The sequence below is a fragment of the Carassius auratus genome, chromosome 31 (genome assembly GCF_003368295.1).
Source record: "Carassius auratus strain Wakin chromosome 31, ASM336829v1, whole genome shotgun sequence".
Classification (NCBI taxonomy): Eukaryota; Metazoa; Chordata; class Actinopteri; order Cypriniformes; family Cyprinidae; genus Carassius; species Carassius auratus.
In genome coordinates this window covers 7,387,860-7,399,276 of record NC_039273.1, presented here as the reverse complement: position 1 = coordinate 7,399,276, position 11,417 = coordinate 7,387,860, and positions in this window count along the sequence as shown.

Genomic DNA, 11,417 nt, shown 5'->3' with positions numbered 1-11,417 from the left:
GCAATACCACGAATTAGGTGCCCTTGAGCAAGGCACTGAACCCCCAACTGCTCCCAGGGTGCCGCAACATAAATGGCTGTCCACTGCTCTGGGTGTGTGTTCACGGTTTGTGTGTGTTCACTGCTGTGTGTGTGTGCACTTTGGATGGGTTAAATGCAGAGCACGAATTTTGAGTATGGGTCACCATACTTGGCTGAATGTCACTTTCACTTCATGAATAACGTCCGCCAACTTCATTCATTTCATTGGATCACTTGCTGGTGATGATGCAGAGTCCAAACGTGGGGTAGAAGCCACTGAGAAGCTTTCACTCAAAACTTTCCTCGGGCTGCTTATTGGATGAACTGAAAATCACTCTCTCTCTACTCATGGGCCTGAGACAAAACGGGTGGGCCCGGACCCTAAAATAGGTGAAACAGAAATTTTAGGCTTAATATAATTTAATTGGATGAGTTCTACAAAAAATTCACCCCCCTCATAGTTGTCATGAAGGGCAAAATTGGCTATATAGACCAAAAATTTTTTTTAAACTAGGCAGTAAATGTTTTTTTCTGCTGTAAAATTGTCTTACAATTTTTTTTTGACGTGATTTTGCCAAGTAAAACATTAGTTTTACTTAGTTTAACCTGGATCAACATTATTGTCCAAAAAATATTATTTATCGCGCACCCCTATAGGTGAAATCATGCTCACCGTCATCATAGTCTGGTATTGCTTGTGTAGAGAGACTGTTTATGACTTTTTGAAATTATTGGATTATTTACCATTAGTTATGGATTTTTACCATTATAGGCAGGTTGTTTTCACACACTGCAGCCACACAACTGTATTCAAACACTGTATAAAAGTGATTTTTGCATTCTATGGCACCTTTAAAAGAATAGTTCACACAAAAAATTTTATTTGCTGAAAATGTACACACCCTCAGAGATGTAGATGAGTCTCAGATTTGGAGAAATGTACCATTACATCACTTCTGCAGTCAATGGGTTCCATCAGAATGAGAGTTCAAACATCTGATAAAAACATTGCAATAATCTAAAAATAATCCACATGACTCCAGTCTATCAACAGACATCCTGTGAAGTGAAAAACAACTAAGAATTTCATGATGAATAACATCAAGATGATTAAGACAATAATCAAGCATTCTGCATTAGTTCATGCAGGCCTCATAGTCAAGCTCTGCTATCATCTGATTAGAAAAAATCAAACCCAGCCCCTATCAGTTTATCTGACTCCTAAACACTCAGTAGGCAAATCTCAAATAGGGCATCATACTTAATTGCAGCTTCTGTCTCCTTGCTTTAAACTTAAGTGGTCCTTACTGAATTATAAATGGAGGGCTCCGAAAGCAAAGGTTTGAAATAATAAAAATCTTTAGGATTGAATTTGTTTATTGATCTTCACTTCACAAGACTTTTATTGATGAACTGGAGTTAGATTAGATTATTGTGATGTTTTCATCAGCCGTTTGGACTCTCTTTCTGACGGCACCCATTCACTATGGAGGATCCGCTGGTGAGCAAGTGATGTCATGCTAAAATTCCCCAAAAATCTGTTCCAGTGATGAGACCAGTTCATACTAGATGACCTGAGAGTGAGTACATCTTCAAAAACACCAAACAGGTTTGTTATTACAATTTAAGTGTATAGTTTTTAAATGACTTGATGGTTTAATTTTCTCCGAAGCCAATAATTCACAGTGCAGAACTCACAGTAGGCACCATAATGTGTCACTCACAGCAACCAAATAAACACTAAATGTTTCCTCTTGCCTTCAGATTACTAATACTATGTTCAATGCAACAGTGCATTATGTATTTACTTAAGCAAATAACACATCTCAATATTGGTTTACTCATAGAAACATATTCAACCAAACATGCAAAGAAACAGCAAAGTAATTCATTTTAAAAACACATCAGGGATCTCTCGGTTTTCTTTATTCTTTTTTTATTGTTCGATACTTTTACTCTCTTTTTTTTCATCCTTCTCTCTCCGTCTGTCTCTGTGTGATCCCTCTCCCTGGACCTGCTGTGATGCGTTCAAGCGCTCCACCGCCACGCACTAACGAACTTCCAACATCTTGTCCCGTCACGGCAATTACACACACACACATGCACACAGTGTTTACATTGACACTAATACATGAATTCCCAATACACCCTGCCCAAATTAAGGCCTGCAAATTATGTAGTAAGGTGTGTGGATGCAATATCATTAACATTAGCCATCACAGTCGATTTAAATCAAGCACTGAAAAAGGATATAGGAGGCCAAGGAGACTGGTGTTAGTCGGCTACAGGAGTAGATCATTTCTGGTTCATAATTGATGCTGTCATAAATTGTAACATGAATGTTTGCTCTTTGGCCCACAACAAGGGACTGTTGTTTCAATATGAAATGATTCATTTAAGCGATTCGTTCAAAAACGTTGATTCAACGTGCTTTTATGTGTGAATCGTTGAATTATCCACTAAACTGATTAAAGGGGGGGGGGGGGTGAAATGCTCGTTTTCACTCAATATCCTGTTAATCTTGAGTACCTATAGAGTAGTACTGCATCCTTCATAACTCCAAAAAGTCTTTAGTTTTATTATATTCATAAGAGAAAGGTAGTCTGTACCGATTTTTCCCAGAAAAACACGAGCCGCTGGAGGCGTGACGTGTGGGCGGAGCTAAAGAATCACTAGCGCCAGTAGGCTTTTGCGTTGAGAGCATTTGGAAGCTGTGACATTAACATGAGGAAAAAAACATCCAAAACAAACCATGGCTAACAGAGGCTGAAAATGAACAAGAGCAGCATCAGCAATGACTACAGCAGGAAGTCTCTATGTGGTATGTACTGAAACTGTATATATTTGCTTAGCGGTTTTGGAAAATGACTAAGTTCCACTTTATGTCGTCTTTTTTTTTTTTTTTAAGCTGTACATGTGGAAAGTGCAGTTTGATGCCAACATCGCATGTTGTTTACTTGATGTGCTTATGCGCCAATAGCTAAGTTAACAACACAGAGATATTTGAAGCAGTTTTACTCACCGCCTGCGGTTCCAACACAGGATCGTGACCCTTTTTCGGTGGGACTGCATTATCCTTAAGAAATAAACGATGTGCAAATCTGTCGTCAAACTGGGCCTTGTTTGTAAAACAAGCATCTTCGAAATGCAGGGAACAAACAAAAACACTTGCACAACTCCGTTGATGCTCTGTAAAAATAAACTCCATCCACTGGTCCCTTAATGCTGTTTCTCTTTTGGTAATCTGTGAAGGGTTGTCTTGCCCTCGCAACCAAAAACACACTTCTTTTGTGACATTTTGCGACACTCTCGCTCTGATCAGTGAATGTCTGTGCTCTCAGTGCTGTGCTATACGGGAGCGTGCGCTCTTCCGGCAGAAATGCCCTTAGGACCCATATAAAGAAATTCCGCTCCATTTAACGTCACTTTCCAAAAACTTTCCGAAACTTGTGACAAACCGTACAACTTAATTTTTGAACCTTTGTCGATGTTTAGCATGGGAATCCAACTCTTTAACAGTGTAAAAAACTCAGTATGCATGAAATAGCATTTCACCCCCCCCTTTAAAAAATACTGATTCATCCACTATTGTTTGTTGCTTGGAGACTCCAGGGTTCATTATGGCTTTTTTTTTTCGAGAGCTAAAATAGACAAAGTAACTAAAAGCAATGTCGTAATTGTGCCATTGTTTATTATAAAACCGGTATAAATTATGCATACATCAATAAATTGCTAATAAAAATAGGTGTGTATCTAACAAATGAGATAACAAAATTTAGCGAACATCATTTAATCACACTATCAGAATTTATTGTGTGAAAATGTTATGAAGAAAATGGTTCACTTCACTTCAACAAAACTATAGATTTACAGTTTAAGGAATATATTTGAGTGGTTATGGACACTGTCGTCACAGTGATATGACAAAGACATAGGGTTAATTATGGCTCAGATTTCTATAACACATACTTAATCATTCATAGCTTAGCTGACTAAAGCAGGCCCAGGGCCAGACACACATATTCACACTTGCATGCATTATTTAGCCATATTTCTCTTTTCACTGTTGCTCCTGAGTAGACAAATAGACAAACACACATATCAGCACTTCTGTAATTGGCTTAGGAGACACAAGAGGTTCATTTGAGCGTTTGTGGGTATTTTTTACAGACTCACACTCTGGATGGATGGATTGCTGAAGACCACTGGCAAATTAAAATGTTTTAATAGCATAGTATTAAAGCTGATGTTCAAATTGCCAAGGATTTGAAATTAAAATGAAATGCAAAGGAAAATTTAAGAGAATTAATATAGACAAGCAATTACCATAAGTTGATGCAGAGAATAAACCAAACAACTAATATTTGAGAATAAACGCAAAGGTGAGTACAGAATAGGTCAATCAATACATGCATTTATACAATTTTATACCATAACAAATGTGTACAAATTCGCATTCATACCAAATTAAATGTGACCTGTTATTTAGACAAACCAATTGCAAATTTATAACTGTCCTTCTCGCTTTAGTCTGAGACGTAAATTGAGTGTAAGAAGAAAACAAACAGTCTTTGAGGGAGAGAGAACAAAATAAAGCTGAGCGCCAAAAAGAGACTCAAGGGATGGTTAGGATTTATGGTTCAGTAGCTGAACTCACGATCAGATAATTCAAAAGTTAATCGCTTTCCATAACTCTCTTGCACATAATCTTGCTCATCTTTTATCAATGACAACACCAAATACCAGAATAAACTGCATCTCATGCTATTGCATCCTCACGCACTGCTTGTTTATGAGAAGAAATTATGCCCATTAAAAAGTTTGCTTTTCATCATGAAACAGCAGCAGTTTGGTGAACAGTTTTTGTACACTTTTGTAGACAGTGCAGCACTGACCCTTTAGAAAAGTTATGGGGATCAGGCATGCAACAAACATTTACAAAGACATCCAAAATTGTGCTGTGTTATTTAATTTAAATATTTGCATTTAGAACAAACCAATAACTATAATGTTAGAGGAATATTAATATAGCCCTGCCTTGTTTGTAATTCCCACTTGCATGTTAGAGTGAATAACACTTTATTTCAGGATCCTCCATTATGTATTGCATAAAACTGAGCATTGCATTTTAAACCTGGTCTATTATAACATATGCATTTAGACTATTCTTTAAAGTTTGGCTCAGATAAAAATCTTTATTGTTTTTGAAAGTAGATTGTTATGCTCACCAATGTTGTGTTTATTTGATCAAAAATACAGTAAACACTGTTTTTTTTTCAGCAGCCATTACTCCATGCTACAGTGTCATGATCCTTGAGAAATCATTTTAATATGCTGATTTGTTGCTCAAGAAACTTGTCTTATTATTATCAATGTTGAAAATAGCTGGGCTGCTGAAAATTTTGCGGAAACTCTAATACATTTTTGCTGAAAAGGAAGTACAAAAGAACAGCATTTGTTTGAAACAGAAATGCATCCTTGCTGAATGAACGTATTTCATTCTTTCAAATAAATATTTTCTTATATTTATTTTTGGATTAAGTAAACTTTTGCATTTTAGGTTTTTATATTGAAAAAAAAAGTGTGACAATAGGTTGACTTCTGCTGCAGTACTGTCATTTACTCCCTTGGGGGTGCAGACCACATTTTAAAACCCCTTAATTAGTCAGGTCTTACATGGAGAGGTCTTCAACTGAATTCTTTTTGATAGTTTTAAAGATTTTGACACTTTGTTTGATTACTTGAAGCTAATATGGCAAATGTTTCATTTCTTGAATTTCAGAGCTTTCAATCGAATCCCATTCTTCCTGTATCCACACTTCACATGCCGTTAGATGTTCATGTTTCTACTAGTTTTACCAGTACATAAGCTTTATATGTTGCTGTTAGTCTGAGGAGAGATGTTTTTAATTAATGGTGTCAACAATCAATATCCTCACCAATATATTCAGTGTGTTATTAAAAAACCGAGTGGCACAACAAAACATCTTCACACCTTCATGCATGTTATGGTATTTGAAATATGCTTTCGAATGTGTGTCTGTCAAGTTGCAGTCAATACCCACTGGGGTGGACTGAGGCATGGGGAGTTAAAAGTATACAGCTAGCAGCCAGTTCAAGCCAGGACAGATAAGCCAATTCTCTATAAGCCATAAAACAAGTTACCTTGTTAATTTGCTTCTTCAAGTTACATTTGAAATCTTTTGATGCTGAGCATGTTCATATGCATTGGCACCATGTTGTGCCTTGCCTGAACCAGTTTTCAGCAGAAGGGGCAAAAATTCTGGTTGGGATGTTACGACATGGTGAAGGATTAGCTTTTGAAAATGAATTAGGTAGTGCTCAAGCAACAAATAAATCTGGTCTTAAAGGGATAGTCCATCCATGAATGATAATGCTGTCATCATTTACACATCCTCATGTTCTTCCAAAAACTGTGTAGTGTACAAGTGTGGCAAGAGGCAGAACAACATGGTCAAAGTCCAGTTCAAAACACAGACTGTGCAAAACTGTTTTCTCATTACACAGTTATTTGAAGGAGCAGTCATTCTTTCTCTGACTAAATCACTTGTTCAAATGAACTTGCATATTTTGACCATCTGTCTTGAATATATACTTCAATCACGGTTCACAAATCAAAAAATAATGTAAATAATGCTTATGTCAATGTAAATAATTGTTCTTTTAATCATCACTTTTATCTCTCATATCAATGTCTTATCACTCGCCATGAGCCTCATTGTACAAAGATGCTGGTGCACTGGGTTATCTGATTTTGACATTCAAGAACAAAAGACATGTTAAAAAAACATACCAACCAGCATGTGATGTAATGGCGAGCACCACACTGAAACCACAGAAATGTTCTAGGCTAAATGCACGCTTGTTAGTGGCAAGATAAAAAGAATAGAGAGATGGGAAAGGAAAAAATGGAGGAGTGAGGGGATTTGTTGCTGTAACTGAACAGATCTGGTTTGCTACCACACACTTATAGGTGTCAAACTGGGTGTGTTTGTGTGTGTGTGTGTTTTAGCAAGAAAGTTAACACATATCCTTATGGGCAAAGTAGCATGAATGTTTGTTAGTGTGTATGCACATGTGTCTTTGCATCTAAGAATGAGAAAGAGAATTTGAAAAACCACATGCTGATTATTATTTTTCTCCTTTCTGAGCACATAGTGTTGTCCATCTAATAGGTTTTGTTTTTATAGCGTCTTTTCAAAAACAGGTTTAACAGTGAATGTGATGTTTATTATGCACAGTTCCTCCAGACCTGATCAATGTATCCAAGATGACTGAACGTTACTATTGACTGTATTTTTAGTATAAATGCTAAATGGATAGTTGCAATTCTGTAATCATTTCCTTACTCTCATATCTTGTCTTTTCACTCCAGTATTTTATTCCTAAACTTTTTTCTACCTTTTTCCAGGTAGGCATTATCAGCCCTCCTCCAATTCCCATGTAACATTCTTCTGACAGCCCTAGACGGTGTTTCATGGGTTGGTGATCAGTACAGCTTCTGAAGCTCATCTAGCAGCCTTCAGGAGATGTTCTGTCCAGCTCTCTGAGTGAACAATGATGTCATGCAGGTAGCTGACAGCAGACATGGTGAGGTCTCAGTGTGATTCATCTTACCCCTAAGAAATTTTTGATTGAACATAAGATTTTGAACAGTTGTGTAATTTGAAGATGATCTCTAGGGTATGGAGTCCCGCACATGACATAGCAGAAAAAATAAATAAACTGTGCACAAGATTTACTCATTTGTTCCCTTGATGTACTAAAACGTGCACACATTAGTATTTGGTTCCCTTGATTTGCTAATTCATTCCCTCGATTTGCTGAAATTTTCCCTCAGTTTGCTAATTTGTGCACACAATTTACTAATTTGCTCTATCGATTTCGATCTCAATTTATAAATTGTGTGAACGATTTAACAAATGGAGGGAACAAATTGGTAAATGGTGCGCACAATTTATAAATTAAGGGAACGGAATAGTAAATAGTGCAAACGATTTAGCCTACTATTTTATGTGCGGGGCTCCATACTAGTGTGTTGTGTACATAGCAAAAAAAAGAAAAAGAAAAATTATAATTGAATTTTATTCAGCAAGGAACCACTGATGATAAATTGACAGTAAAACATTTATATATAAAAAAAAACTGTTTCAAATAAATGATATTCTCTTGATATTTCATCAAATAATCCTAAAAAATCAGTTTCCATAAAATATTTATCAGCACAACTGTTTTTAACCCAAAATCAGCATATTCAAATGTTTTCTGAAGGGTCGTATAATTTCTAAATATCCTTTCTTCAAAGTATATGCCCATTTTTAGCATCCATAATAAGGCAAAAATCATTGATCGGATCATTTAGAAAATAATGGCTAATCACTGAGCCCCAAGTATGAAAAATAATATAAATTTCTTTCATTAATAGTTTGTATTGCCAACTTATTTTAAGACATACACAGTTTCAGTATTTGAAGATTTTATACCAAGCCCCAGTACACAAACACCCTTCATTCCATTTCCTGCACGGCCACACACACACATTCATTTTGAAATGCAGCACAAAGTGTGTGTGTGTGTGTGTGTGTGTGTGTTTATGAATGTGCATTCTCAAGTGTGTGCTTTAAATGTCAAGGGTGTGTAGGTTTAGCATTTCATTTAGCATACAATTAAAAACAGGAAGAGTAGGGATAAGAGAAAGATCACGAAACAAGAGAAGTTAGGAGAGGGCAAGTCACTATAATGAATGTGGGTGGTGGAGGAGGATGAGGAGGGAAAGAGGATAAACAAACATTTATTGAGAAGATAAATGGAGGAAAGCAGAGATGGTGAAAAGGCTAAAGAGAAATTAAAGATGGGGGAATGAATCAAGTGAAAATAGCAGATATGTTGAATAAATAAAGTAGCTGGAAGATGAAATAGCAATACAGTATGAGGTATACATCAGAGAGAGAGAGAGAGAGAGAGAGAGAGAGAGAGAGAGAGAGAAAGAAAAGACTGCAAAATGAAAGAATGGATTTTTATGGATATTTCTATAAAATTGACCACAATCCATCATTACAGAATTGTAGAACAAACAATTTAAATTAAAATAATCTTTTTTTTTGTGAATCATTATGGTGTGGATTTAATTTACTGAATATATTTGTACCCTCCCTATACAGCTGTGAGAAGATTTTAAAGTAAGTAGCATATATTTCCACCCACTGGTGAGAAATAGTATTGCAACATGTTGAACGAACACTTAGAGAGAGAGATAGAGAGAAAAGAGAAAGATTATGAATAAAACAGGATTTTTTGTCTTATCATACTGTACGTAATATGGATCTCATAATGAAGCCCTGGCCTAGTGTATGATCTTGTCTATAGTAGAGTATTTGCCTTTTTATAAATATCAATAAATAAAGTTTTTTATTTTCAATATAAACGTCCCTACTACAGTGGTTAGTTCATATTTGCACTTGCTTATATTTTCACAGGCTGCATCAAAACATCATCTGGTGATTTTATTATTGGCAGCATATATATATATATATATATATATATATATATATATATATATATATATATATATATATATATATAGATAGATAGATAGATAGATAGATAGATAGATAGATAGATAGATAGATAGATAGATAGATAGATAGATAGATAGATAGATAAGACAAGGTAGACAAACAAACAAAAACACTGTACTAATCCTGTTAGTCATAAGCATGGTCTGTTTTTTACTAACCTTTACTTTATACTAGTGGCATAACTCCTGCTTTGAACCAATATATTCTACATGTGAACTCTGTTACATGCAATCCTATTACAATATTAGACTTCCTCTGCTGTGAGCCCAGATGATTTCCAAGTAAAGAGGCAAGCAGCAGTAAAATACTATTCATTCATTTGATTAAGATAAACTCAGCCGAAACAGACCAATGAACAAATGCAGATTTAAAAGACCAGAGAGTTAGAGAGAGATTTTTTTGGAAAATGCTGAAGGAGTAAATGAGTGCACAGAAAGGGAGAAAACGAGGGAAGGAGAGAGGAAAACGTGAGGTCAGTTCTAATACTGATAAGAGCTTGTCATGGCCACCACACACTATCTCACTCTACTAGAAAGAATGGAGGCAGTGTTGGACAGCTGTGTGTGTGTCTGGCAGGTGTGTGTATGCGTCTGGGATGTGTTTGTATGTGTATGTCAGATTAGTTTTTCTTTGTTAGAGTTGTTCATGTGTATTCTGCGATTGTATGTACTCCTGTTCCACTGGATTCCTCATATTGGGCTGGCGGTGTTCATCTGGCAGTTCAAGCACAGGAAGATTCAGTTAGATCCAGTACACATACAGTGTTTGTTTGTTTGCATTCATATGTGTGTAAAAATGATGACCAAATGACACAGCACATTTATGTTTTGATGTCACAGTAAGCAAGCATTGCTCAAAGTAAGGTTGATATTTATAAAATGGGAGTGGCTTATTAAACCTTCTCCCAGGGCTGTTTGATTCCAGAAGTTTGGAATTTTTCAATTCCAAGAATCGGAATCTATTTACTTGATTCTTAAGAAAAAAATGGGAATTAACTTATGTTATCTTAATGGGAATGTATCTGGCAATAAACTGTCTAATGGTTTAAACGTGATAGTATGAATGGCACAATATCTTGACATTTCTTATTAAAATTAAATGGGTCTATGTAAATCTAGAAAAAAGTGTCCTTGAATTTGTAATTTAAGACAAATTTTTGTGACCGAGAAGGATTTCTATTGACATGAAACACTGTACACACTGATCTGCCATGAGATCACATCATACAATATCTCATTACAGTATCTTAAAGGATTCAAAGAAATCATACAGTATGTATAGTGGGTTTAAGTCTAATTATTTTGAAAAGCTTTTTAGAACAGCTTTTCAGAATAAGTTTTTGTAGAGAAAAGATGGCACTACATTTAATGTTGCCGGAGAGAATTATCTGGTGTTAAGGAGGTTTAACTCAGCTCTGTAAATGACTTGTTTAAAACAGGATTGGCGGATTTGTAGTGGTCAGCTTCTCTAAACCATAACAAATAATTAAGAAGTACCTGGCTGGGTATAAGCATAAACACCAGTAACACTGATTAGTCTGCTGTCCCTGATCCACAACAGCGTTCGATCAGTGGACAGTAACATACTGGAGTCTAAACATCTAACACCAATGTCATCCAACAACAAGCAGCTGTTGTACTCTGGGACACCAGAGTCATGGAGTTTAATACAGACTCTACTATAATCTCATTAAGACTCTAATCTTGTTTACTAGAAGTCTTCTTCTTTGTAAATGAAGAACCATAAGATATATTTACTATTTACTGTATTTATGTCACTGTTAATGAATAGGGTGGAT